The sequence below is a fragment of the Sebastes fasciatus genome, chromosome 16 (genome assembly GCF_043250625.1).
Source record: "Sebastes fasciatus isolate fSebFas1 chromosome 16, fSebFas1.pri, whole genome shotgun sequence".
Lineage (NCBI taxonomy): Eukaryota > Metazoa > Chordata > Actinopteri > Perciformes > Sebastidae > Sebastes > Sebastes fasciatus.
In genome coordinates, this window is record NC_133810.1 from 11,907,171 (window position 1) to 11,920,484 (window position 13,314).

General features: G+C 37.9%; 1 protein-coding gene across 4 annotated transcripts in view; it reads right to left on the reverse strand.

Annotated features, from left to right (window-relative positions):
* Nucleotides 1-9,996, reverse strand: part of aff4 (AF4/FMR2 family, member 4) — a 40,886-nt gene extending 30,890 nt beyond the window's left edge. For 2 of the 4 annotated variants that reach the window (XM_074611454.1, XM_074611455.1), the window contains exon 1: nt 9,679-9,996. The gene's annotated coding sequence lies outside the window, so the exon portion shown is untranslated. Of the gene's footprint in view, nt 1-8,801; nt 8,861-9,678 lie in introns of all 4 variants that reach the window. The other 2 variants (XM_074611457.1, XM_074611459.1) reach the window with 2 other exon arrangements.
* Between the last annotated feature and the right edge of the window lie 3,318 nt (nt 9,997-13,314).

Consider the following 13,314-nt stretch of genomic DNA (forward strand, 5'->3'; position numbering starts at 1 on the left):
TCCCATAAAAGGAGATGTTATTTTACACCACAGGGCCTCTCCTCCGTGTGATGTCACTGCCCTCAGTAAGACCCAGCCAATCGGGTCCCATCTTTCCGGCAACAACCTCCCTCCCTCCCCCACTATGCCCGGAGCACAGGGCAAAGCACCGTGCAGCCTGTTAAAGAGACAGCGCGCTGTTTCCGGCGAGCAGGTTGTAACAAACAGGAGACGTTTTCATCATCTATACATGATGATGACATACTGACAAATGTGTTATCACACGCCGCAAAGATTTTTTTTATCTAGTAAAAAAACTGGCAGCATCATGCCATTTCACTTCTTCCCGGTGATGTTAAGATTTGATCACTTCTAAAGAACACTTTAGAGGTCTGGCTCCTTGATATATTATAGATAAGCACCAAAGAGTTGGTACACACAGACCCAGATCCTTTGGCAGGGGCCCTTCGGCTCTTTCCAAAGTTCAGATCGATAGCTAAACATCTTTTACACTTAGCCTGAAACTCTTTAAAAGGAACAGTGTGTAACATTTTGGGGAATTTATTAACAGAAATGGTATATAATATTCATAACTTTTCATTCGTGTGCAATCAGCTGAGACTGAATGAGCCCTTCATATCTTTACAGGGAACGGGTCCGCTCCACAGAGTCGCCATGTTTCTACAGTGACACCAAACAGTATAGAAGCAGAGACGAAACTCCGGTGTTTTTTGTTTTTTTTACAACAGCCGCTACCGCCATTTTGGACTGACAACGCTTATTATATTTATAATATTTTATTGTTCAGCATAGGCCATTTCGGTAGAAAATTACAATAGAATAGAAATAATTTTGTGCAGCACTTTATAGGCGTACGTTTTACTGGCTTCTGGTAGTCACTTTCAGTCCAAAATGGCGTAAGCGTAGCTTTGTTACTTGGCGCTGACGTTGCAATAAAGTGAACAGTTGACTTCCACTTCTTGGCAATATCCGTTCTTTGGTAGCACAGCCAAACACTGGCTCTAGCGAGAGCCTTTAGTGTTTTTACGTTACCTGAAGCCCACAGTAGTTCTTTTTCTACAGGTATGTTACTTTGGGGAACATGCATAATGATTTTGTCAGATCATTTTATAATCTTTATGATTGATGTACTGTTTAATTATGGTGTCACTTAAGGATAAGGAAAAGTGAGCAAGAGAAAAAAGTTCTGACATAAAATGATGAAATCCAGATTTGGGGAAACACCCTTTGACTCAGTTTACAATCACTTTATTGTGACATTTTGAAATGCGTAGCTCATCCGGTCATCAACGGAAACTTTACGATTGCACAGAACTGAGACGGGCTCCATGCATTTATGATCAGGGCGTACGTTTTCTTGGAAATACAGAACTGTATTGAATAATTTGATCTAATCTAAAACACTTTTTTCCTGATCTCTTACTCTCTCGGTCTTAAGTTCATACTTGCATGTAGTAGTCAGTTATTATCAGCACATCAATTATATACATATGCCATTAATTTTTATAAATAGAAACAGGCTACTACCCTTGGTTTTTTAATCAATAACAATCTCATTACATAGAAAATGCAACTGAGCAGCTACAAAGCCATGTGATACCATTAAATTAGTATGGAGTCTAAAAATCCTGACACTATGATGATCACAAATGGGCCCAATTTTTACTTCCCCAGTTAGATTACTTACATTGAAGTTTTCTGAAATGTTATCTTTAAATATACAAATGAGCAATTATCTAATGCTTTTGCTGAATTTAGGAGAAATCTATGAACGTAAATAGTAAATAATATAGTCAGACATACACCTAAATGTGTATTTTGGATGTTTTCTTTCCACTATTCTGAAACAAGACATGTTACGGAAGCAAAATAGCCCAAAATCTCAAAATTGACCAGTGCATGAAAATAACAATGTTTTTGCCTGGGGTGTTTCCCCTTAATAAGTAGAGAAAAACACAAACTGTTTTCTGCATTCATACAAATGCTGTTAACAGAGAGTATTTTATAATGCATCGGAACAACACATTGTCAGTAATGGGTACAGATGGGCGGTCAGTGCCACCTCCCCTGGTGCTTTTGAAGCAAACCTGCTGACAGCAGGCATTCCAGAGGGAGGGTCCATTCAAATGCTGCAAACCTGCCTCATATAAGCAGCTGTTTGGGGACAAGCGCCGGCAGGACTGCACCGCTACGAGAAGGTCTCTATCAAAAATGGCCCCAAAAAAGAATGACTTCTGACTTTAAATCAACACTATCTTACAAAAGCATTACTTTCCTTAGGAAACACAAATGGTAATAGTGCAAAGACATATTCATACAACAATAGCAGTAATGAATACACCTAATTTTCTGTCTTCCTTTTATGTCAAAGTATTTAGCTGTTGATGTTTGAGGAAGACGGTGTCAAAATTAGGATCAAGTCTGAGTATTCAGAATTCTTTAGTTCCTGCTTCCTCAATATTTCTTTGAAGCTCCAGATTATCTTTAATTAACATATCAAAACAAGGCTCCAAGCCTTGATTGGCATGTTCTCTAAACAACTGCTTATATCCTTTCATTCAGGCAGGTTTGAAGTATTTGAACTGACTCACAGCCTGGAATGCCTCCACTCAGCAGGCGTGCATTATCTGAATCACAGGGAGCTGGTAGCGTTTACCAATAGGAGCCCAGTGCTGTGACTAGTGTTCTGCATTTCAAAACTAATTAACAATAGATTCATTAAGGCGCGCTTTGTATAGTTGACATCCAGCAAACAGGTTTAGTAAGAAGTGGAGTATTATTTACAATGAACACAACCCACTCTGTGTTTGAAAACTGCACAAAATGCCTCTAGGACAGGGGCGTCTTAATGCCGAGATCATAAAATCAAACTAAAAAAAAAACTTTCACAAGCAACTTGCTTTTAGGATGACACTATTTAGGTAAAGTGCAATGGGATGTTACACTGGGTTTTGCATTTGGATTCATTTATTTTCCATTGCTAAACTGTACTTGTTTTGTATCGTGACTAGGGTTGTCAATCGATTCAAATATTTAATCGCGATTAATCAACAATTTTGTATCTGTTGAAAATGTACCTTACAGGGAGATTTGTAAAGTATTTAAAACTCTTATCAACATGGGAGTGGGCAAATACTTGCTTCATGCAAATGTATGTATATATTTATTATTGGAAATCAATTAACAACACAAAATATTGTGCAGAAACCCTCACAGGTACTGCATTTAGCATAAAAAAAATGCTCAAATCGTAACATGGCAAACTCAAGCCCAACCTTTTGAAAATGGCCATGTCAGTTTTTCTTGCCAAAACCCATGGTTGCGACCAATGGATTCCGTAGGTTTTCTAGTTTCATATGATGCCAGTATCTTCACTCTAGCTTTAAAACTGAGCCCGTTACAACCTAAAAATCGCAAGTTGCATTAATGCGTTAAAGAAATTAGTGGTATTAAAACTAATTCAACTCGTTAACTTTGACAGCCATTTCATGACCCCTCAAGACAGCGTAATAGTCTGTGGTAAAGTAAATAGCATACATAGCCAAACGATAGAAAGTTCATGTGGATTTTGACTTTAAAATAAAGTCAGACGAGCTCAGAAACAAAATGCTGCCACTCACAGCTTTGACACAAGTAGCACAATGCTCAGGGTACTTTTTTCTGCCACATTGTTAGTGGAACATGACACACAATCCTCCATTATCTTGGCAACATTTCCAAAGAACCTGCGTCATTCAAGCTCTTCAATATGCACACCAAGCTTACTAATTTCATTACCCTTTTCACCCGTATCTGAACTATGGTAAGTCTTTAATAATTTACAAATCACTCCCTAGGCTTTAAGTCAATATTGATTCAACATTTTATGATGCAACTACATTTTAAACTTAGCATGGTCAGTACACTTAGATAAAGTGTGGCTTTATAATCTTGGATAGCTCCATTATTCCTCAATTGTGAAAATGTTTACCAATGTCCCATTAAAATTCTTAGGGTTAACCATGAAATCATCAAGACTTGATGAGTAAAAGTAGCCTTTCAAGCAGATATACAAAAGATGCTGAATTATTAATAAAACAGTGACTAGGGATGTCAGCGATAATTAAATGAGAATATATACACTGGTATTTCACAAAACTGTCACTTAAGTATTTGTGTAATCTAAGATAACTCCTCTAATTAAGTCTTTAGGCACAACATCATTATTACGTTTAAATTTTGTTTGGCAATTTCTTAAAAACAACAGTAGTAGTTGGAGCAGGAGGAGTAATTTTGTGAATGTCTAATTCATTTTAATTATTCTGCAAAAATGGCCCATGTCAATCGTTTAAATAAAGCTTTTGTATGTATGCATTTCATAAGCTTTTAATAATTCACAGATTATTGCTCATTACTGTAATGTAATGCCAAGAAACACTTAAAACCTATCTTGGCTTGGTCAAACAGATAAACCTCAACTGTTTATATCAGGTTCTCTTTTGGCCTGAGCCATTAATGCTTACATACATGAAACACTCCACCTAATGGTCTATTACTCTAACCTTGCACGGCAACTGTATATTCTTGCGATGTCACGAGATCACGCGAGAATTGCCGGATCACATATCACAGGAAAATTCATGGCTTCAAGTAAGGCATCAAGAGAGGCGACTGTTCGCTCTAAACAACATTGAAAGAAGAGCAAAGACCGCCACTGAAGGATTTTCACGATGGAAAAGATGTTTTTGCTCTTCTCCCGAGTCCAACTGGCCAAGTTTGATTGACATATGGTTCATCAAATCATCTGCCAAGTATTTTTTTTAAAGTACCTGCCCTTTTCCAAACAGTTTCCAGTGACGGCTTCTCAGATGCTTCTGTGTAACAAACTACAATTACTGCAGCTGAAACATGACTATTTAAAACTGAAAGCATCATGCAACTTGAACAGCACCAACATGCAGTCATTCCTATTTATCACACATGATAACAAGAGAAGTCCAAAATCACCCCAACCCAACTGAGGAGTCATAGGGATTTCTGTGCTGTGTGATAGTTTTCCATACATCAGTCACAATCTTATTCCTCAGAGAGCAGTCTGGGCTAAATTTGACTCTGGGATATCTGCCTGCCTACAAATAGAAACATGCTAAGCTACAGCTTACTACTCTGAACCTCTAAATAAACCTTCACACTCACCAGAGCATGCGTTTTAATACATGCTGTTGCCAAATGTGAACGTGAATGAAGAGCCTAGTTGATGAAAAATTACATTGTAGGATTCATAAATATTAGGGTCTTTGCCATGAAGAGTTCCTGTGCAGAAACTTAGCATAGCAATATTAGTTTCTGTTGAATCCATAGACTGTATATAAGAAGTGGACGTGGTCACCGTGATGTCATCCATTAGTTTGTGGACTACCGTTTTGAAGCCTCCAGTTTGGCATTTTGGCCGTCCCCATCTTGGTTATTTGCAACCAAAAGTGACACGAGAGGATGGAGCTTTTTAGGCGACCTAAATGTTACAATTAACTTTCATGACCTCAAAACACACTGTGCAAGGGTTAAAGTTGTAAGACAAAAACAGGGACAACTCGCAGACCGGACAACGGCGTGGTAGCAACCTGTCAATCACAAGGTACTAGGGCTGTCCCGAATACCTCATAACTCATGTTTACAATGTTTACTGAGGTAATAAATCAAGTGAGAAGTAGGGTCATTTTTTCATAGACTTCTATACAATCAGACTTCTTTTTGCAGCCAGAGGAGTCACCCACTGCTGTCTATTAGAAAGAATGCAAGTTTAAAACACTTCCACATTGGCTTCACTTTTCAGACCGGAGGTTGCCCGCTGGTTGAATCACTTATTACAAAATCTATGTATTTCATAAATCAATACTTGCTGTACTTGCTCATTTTACTCTTCTGGATCCATCTCACTAACTGGGATTTTTACTGTTTATGTTACTGATCCATTTGTTATTGCCTGCAAAGCACTTACCCTGCTGTGAAAAATGCTATGCCAGTGATTTGTATTGCCCTTTATCAGAAGCATTACTGTTCCACTAGTCTAAGAGTGAGTGTTATAATGTGCAGTATCTCACAGCACGGATGTGTGCCAGATCTGTGAAATGAAATGGCCTTAATGAGCTTCACCTCCACTGGACTATATAGCCACATGAGAGCTTAACTCACATCCTACAGAACAAAAGCTGAAGAACAGATGCATGAGGTCAGGACACAGTGAGTAGCATATTTTTCTGCTGTGTGAGCAGCCGTACTGAGGGATAAAAAAAGAGCTGCTGATGTCTGATTAGATTCGGGGCTAATTAAACTGGCAGACTCTGGAAGAGCCTTCAAACAACTTACTTTCGTCGAGCTTCTCTTTATAAAAGGAAATAAGATTTGATTATAAACGTACAGGTCTTAGCTGAAGACACAATTAGCTCTAAATAATAGCATATACAATTAACAAACCACATGATTGCTATGATTCCTTTTTGACTTCACATTAAATTAATTTCAATTATCAAAAGGGAGATGAAGGTGATAAAGACAAGATAAAGTAGTATTGTAAAGCATGCGGTTTATTCCGACAAGGAATACTCAGTTTTAAGAGGGCAGCCCTGACAATTACTTGTTGTTGTCAAACAGTCTGGAGCTAGGTATTGCTCATTTTCCAAACATCCAGCCTGGAAAACCACACTGTACTACCACCGCAATGTACAATGGATGTGTCAAAGGGCCAAAGAAAACATGCACCCCACTCCCCTGTCTGGAATGGACAAACAAGTCACCACCATAACATCTCGACAGAACATGTGCACGATGTGCCCTTTGCTTGGCTACAGAGGAAACAGTTATACTGAAACCACAGCGAAACCTAAACAGGAAGTGAAGACGATTTCGCAGTGAGCTGCGTCACAGGGAGCACAAGATGACAGGAAAAACCTTTTATCTGCCGTAACACACTGACCACATTTACATGGACGTTTATTATGAGCAATAAAACAGTTTTTCAAAGAACTGTTTCGTTATTATTCCCATAATTTAACAGTACTGACATTGGGAGTCACCTGATTTTAGGCAGACAAATGTCTCATGTGTCAGCTTAAGTTTTCCCGAAGTGCCTCTGTGCTACCCCAAAACTACAACCCCCAGTCATCTTGCAGTCACATGCTTCTTCCTTATGTCGCCTACCAACGTCTTCATTTTAAGGACAATGTACAACATGATGAACTATTAACAGTTTAAAATAACATGTTGTATCTGAAAAAGGGCTCGGCAATATGGCCAAAATTCCCAATATAGGTCATTTCATATCTCGATATCGATACAACACGTTTTCGGGGAATTCAGTAAATAAATAGTCTTTATGAAATAACCACATGGTAAAGCCTATTTGTGTGTACTCCTGTGTGAATTAAATACTGGAAAACTAAATAGACATTTTTATATTGTTTTGACGATATATATATATATATCGTCATATTGCCCAGCCCTAATCTGAAACGTCTCTTATTATTCAATATGAAGGTAATTATTCTCAAATGTTAAAGTTGATCTTTGTTCATATCGTCTCAGCATAGCCCGATTAATCACCGAAACAGCTTTCACCACATCAACATCAGTTTGAATTAAAGTTTCTGACATATTGCCATCACGTTACACCCTTCATGTAAGTTTAGCAAAGGCATAATGTTTAATCTGCTCTTTTTTACTGTGAAACATGAGTAGATTCAAATGGTATCTATCAAACATTGTGATTGCAATCCGAGTCACAAAATGTTGTAAAAAAAAACTCCAACTGAGGCATACTATAGTTCATTTAAGCTGTTTACATGTGCTTTAACAAGTTGGAATAGTCATGTTTACAACCATTATGCTTACTCAGACTGAGCTTGTATCTATCAATGTATTAAAAAAAGAATTTATACTTAGGGATGCACCGATATGGGATTGGATATCGGGCTGATACTGACTCATTAAGCTGGATCTGGTATCGGTGACAATGGGGCCGATCTATTCAATTAAATTCTACGTTTAATTACTATATACATGTTGATGTTCTGTTTAAGGTTTGACCAATTTGTTGCTGCATTAACAACGTTTCCACTTGAATTGTAATTCCTGTTAATTTTGAAGCTTTTTTTACCAAGTTGCTGGTGTGCGATTTATTATTTTAAGTATTTATTTTATTATATATTTAGTCATCACATTTTGTTTTACAAAGATAGGAAAGCAGTGTTTAAGTCACGCCTGATGTTGCCTTACACATAAGAGAATGATCCCAGTCACTTCCACACAGTGAGGCATACAGGTTACTAATTTAACACTGGTATCGGATCGGTACTCGGTATCGGCCGATGCCCAAAACCCAGGTATCACTATTGGTATCGGGACTGAAAAAATCTAATCGGTGCATCCCTATTTCTACTTTTCTTTTACAGAGTAATGCTTTAAATGGTAAATAGTGTCGGTAATGTCACTGTTTAAAAGAGAAGGGAGATGTTTACTTCTGCTTTTATGAAACGTATCTTCACTCCTGCATGTCCACATTAAAATAAAACACACTTAGACTAACACTTCCATACACTTAAAACTGTGCCCACAATTCAAACAAACTAGCTCTACCACCAGCTGACTACAGATGTTGTGCAAGCTCACAGCTACCTGCCATAAATGAGTTCATGACCCCCAGGCCTCCACCCACCACCATGATGATGTGTCAACCAAGATAAACAAGCTTGATTGCTATATGTCCTTGTCTCCATCCCTGCTAGATACATACATGTGAGCTGTGGTATTCCTAATTGTTACTTAACTGTGGACTTATGATGCATTTTCTGGCCCTTCCCCCAACTGAGGCACGTAAAATGGCTTCCTAGAAAAAAAGCAAATCAGCTGTCCTTTAGCTTAGATCAAAAGCTAGATAGACACATAATGTTGCCTTCATGATCAACAGTGAGTGATTATGGCTTTTGACTTAAGACAGCTTGGAAGTGACACTGGGAGCAAAGTGCTATAATAAATGCAGGATATGATGTGAGGCTACAACAAACCCAAAAGTTTTTGCTAGTCACTGTGACAAAAAAACACTGTTATGGACCTATAGGATTACTTTAATTGTCTTGTTTATGACTAGAAAAACTGCATGCAAGTAATAGAAAAGTGTTGCTCTAATTGTGAATTATCCACCTATAAGAGTTCATCTACACAACCTGAAGTGTTATTTACACAATAAACAAACTTCTGTTTATTGTTTGCACTTAAAAAATGTAAAAATAGCATAAAAAACTTACTAATAGTTTGCAAACTTAGGCATGTCAAGCACAGCTAAACAAGAGAAAACAAACATCCGACGTCATGTTAGCCAACGTTACATGGACACACCATCACTGCGTTGTCTAGGATACTTCAACGAGGACGGGAAGACACAATAAAAGACATATAACATGTACAACAATTACTGTTTAATCATAACTCAAAAGTAGCTGCCCCTTTAGCAAAGACACGCTACCTTACAGGACTACCTGCATCTTTGCTTTAGCATAGTTAGCTTTAAGAGGCTAGCAGCTAGCAGCTAGGTTGCTATGAAACCAAATGACATTTTCTGCAGATATTTCCATTAACATCCTCTCTAAATGTCACATAACCACTGGTGTTAATCACTAAATCTGTTATGATAGTCTTCATCCTTACCTCTTCTCTTCTTCTTAGGCCCAAACCATTGTAGCTTATTGGAAAGCTCTTTTCTCTTTGTCTTTTTCCTTCCACTTCCAGTTAACACGCAAAATGGACTCAGCTAAATAACACAGCTACAGCAGCTAAAATACTAATGGATGGTGGTGTCCATCTCCATCTTCTCCTTAAAACGCAGCTGCGCATCGAGGGGGAAACAAAATAAATTCATTTTGTCTGCGGTTTATTATCATTATTCCCTGATAACATATAAGTGAGTGAGTGATAGGTAAAGGCTGCTAAGTTAAAGTAGCCAGCAGGTACCACAGACTAGTGATGTGTTGGTCGCGGACGAGCCGGTTCAAAGAGCCGGCTCCCGTCCGAGAGCAGTTTTTTTTCTTTACTTAAAGGGACTGTTTGTAACTTTTTACACGTATAAATCAACCGGGTCGGTTTCCCATGCGCGCTCGCATATGCCATTGGAGACAAGACTCCAACACAAACTACACGGAAGCACCAAAATCGCAAAGTTATATCTATTGAAGCCCGTCTGTTAAACAGTGTTGGCCGTGATCGTAGTAGACGGGGGAGACCGTAGCTTTGGTCTCCAGGGCCAGAGTCTCTGTTGTACTCTGCTCCTCTGCACGCTTGCCTTCAGTCACACACTGCGCGCGTTCTCGCTCCACCTTTACACTACACACTACACACTGCAGAAGAGTTAGTTTAGCTCTGAGAATATCTAGTGAACGTTTGTGCAGAAATAAATGCTGCAGCTCCTCCAGACCAACAGAGGTTTTCCGTGTCTTGTGAAGTGACGGGGCTCCGCAGCGAGAAACGTTATCGTCTCCGACCGGGTGCCAGTGTCTCCCCTGTTTCCTCCGGCCGTGGTCGGGAGGTTGAAGCAGGAAAAGCCAACACTAGGATCAGCAGTGATTCATGGAGAGACCTTCGTCTGGTCAGCTAACATTACTGCCAAGCAGGTGAAATATAGTGATATTGTGGTTTTAGCTGACGTGTGTTGCCTCACTGTTTTGAGCGATGCTCGTTCATGTCTATGTAGAGCGGGCACAAGCGCGAGCCCGACGCTGACTTTCGTTGACTTAACGGCCACAGGTGTCGCTGTTAACAAGCATTTCTGATTCTTACAAACAGTCCCTTTAATTCAAGGCAGAATGACAGGACGATCTTCTCCGAGCGGTCTACAGGTACAGAGCAGGAGGGAGAGGAGGAGAGAAAGAGAGTGCGGTGCGCGAATAGCAGAAAAGATGAGTGACAGTTGGAAACGAAGCAGCATGTAAAATTATTGTATTCTGGAAATTATAAGGTTTAGTAGAATTGTATTGAATAATTGAAGTGATATATGTGCACACATACTAATCATAGGTCAAAACAGCTAAAGCTAAATTTGGCTGAATTATAAAAGGCAGAAGTGGTAAAATGAAAAGCCGTTTGGGAGCCGAAAGAGCCGGCTCTTCTTGGTCAGCTGAGCCAAATGATCTGGCTCACTAAAAAGAGCCTGAATTCCCATCACTACCACAGACAGGACTGGATGCATGGATGGCAGCAAGCGGAGCTGCCTTCAGAGACCGTGGGAAATAGTTTAAGTCAACCGAGAACCACCTAACCATGTAAACATTTATAGGGAAGTTATTTTTGTACTTGAGGGGAAATTATTATTTTGAGAGCGGCCATATTCTCGGTTAACCGAATTCCAAAATCACCGATAAGGAAGTTGAGTCAACTGTAATAGAAACATTTGTTCTGTGAAGTTTCACAGTAGCGGGGCCACTAATGATAAATGGTAATTCCCACATGTTATTAAACGCAACATTTGTGTGACGCACAGGTTGCACAGACTTGACAGGAAATCATGGATTCATTGTTCCCTATTTAATTTTTAAATATACAACTAGACTTTTAAATTCAGCTGCCTATTATTACTAATAAAAAACATTCTGTAAATTAATCAAAAGATATGTATTTTAAAATGTATTAATTGATAATATTGATAATGTATTTTCTCCCATCAATTAATGGTGACATTGAGGTGCTTATTGTGGTATTACTCAAACTTAATCTGTACAGCTCACAACTTCAATAAAGCAACGTCATATCTAGTATTCAAAAGACATTACTATGAGATCTTTTAAAAGGATAACGAATCAAAGTTTGTTCAATTTTAGTTTGAAGTTAGGTCTTGTTGCTATACAATTGCAGTTGCTTGTTTCACTGTAAAATAAACAGTTTTTCTTTTTTAAGGCTCTTGCATATTTCCTATTGTAAAAGGTTTTATTTTTGCTAAAAAGTAACGCATTATAATAACTTTACATACATGAATTTGAGAATAAATGTTAATTGCAGACTTGACAGGAAATATTGGTACATCCTTATATATAAGGTGATACTGGGTCTGTTCCCACAATACTTAAGTGTTTACTATGCAAAAAAATTGTGGACAGTATTCACTGCGTTCACAGGACCTCCTTGTGCTCTCTGTCCCACAAGCTCGGACAAAAATTGGAGGAAAGGGCTTTTGCATATTCTGCACCCTCAGCCTGGAAATTGCTTCAAAATTACCTAAAAATCAAGGAGCTGGTATCATTAAATATTTTTAAATTTAAAATGAAGACTTTAGAAGCAGAGTTTATGGCATGCCCATGTTGTTAGCCCCCTTGTTGTACAGCTGACTCCCAGAAAAGTTCCTTTTTGTCCCCCATTTGTCTTTAGATAGTTCTTTTTTAATGCAAATTGTAGTGCTTTTAGTGTTTGTGAATTGTATTTTATCTTTATTTGTGTCTGTGTCTGCAACTTTGTGTTCTTGCTGCTGACCGTCTTGGCCAGGTCTCCCTTGGAAAAAGGGTTCTTAATCTCAATGGGACTAACCTGGTTAAATAAAGGTTAAATAAAAATTAAATAAATAAGATTATGGAGAGCGTTTCATTGTTCCCTATTTCATTTTAAATATGCAACTGGACTTTTAAATTCAGCTGTCTATTATTGTTAATAAAACATTCTGTAAATAAATTAAAATATATGTATTTTAAAATGTATTAATTGATAATATTGATAATGTATTTTTCTCCCATCAATTAATGGTAACTTTGTGGTGCTTAGTTTCTGCCATAAACTTCAGTTCTTTTTTTGTGCTTTAATTTGCAACAACTCATATTTGAGTTGAAGAGTTGACCGATTAGATTAGTCTATGTTGGATAATTAAGATCTAATTCATTCATAACTGATTCCCCAAAAATATTAGTGTTTGATCAAACAAATTAAGAAATATAGTTTTTGTACATTAAAAAAAAAAAACTTTGCACTTTAAGTTACTCAAGCTGCACACATGCAGCACATATTTTAGCATTGTGGACAGTTTTGTGGTCTGCCACACCCAAATTCATCATCATTAAGAGGTAAATTAAACTCATGATTTCAAATAAAACATTTCAAAACACGTTTTATATTATCCTAACAAACACAGTGTTTACCAACATTGACCGTTACAGTGAGATGCTGTTTTTGAAAATATTCTATTGGTAAATTAGTTAACAAAAAGACAATTTATTAACATTTATTCTCAAATTCATATATGTAGTTATTATAATGTGTTCCTTTTTTAGCAAAAATAAAACCTTTTACAATAGCAAATATGCAAGAGCC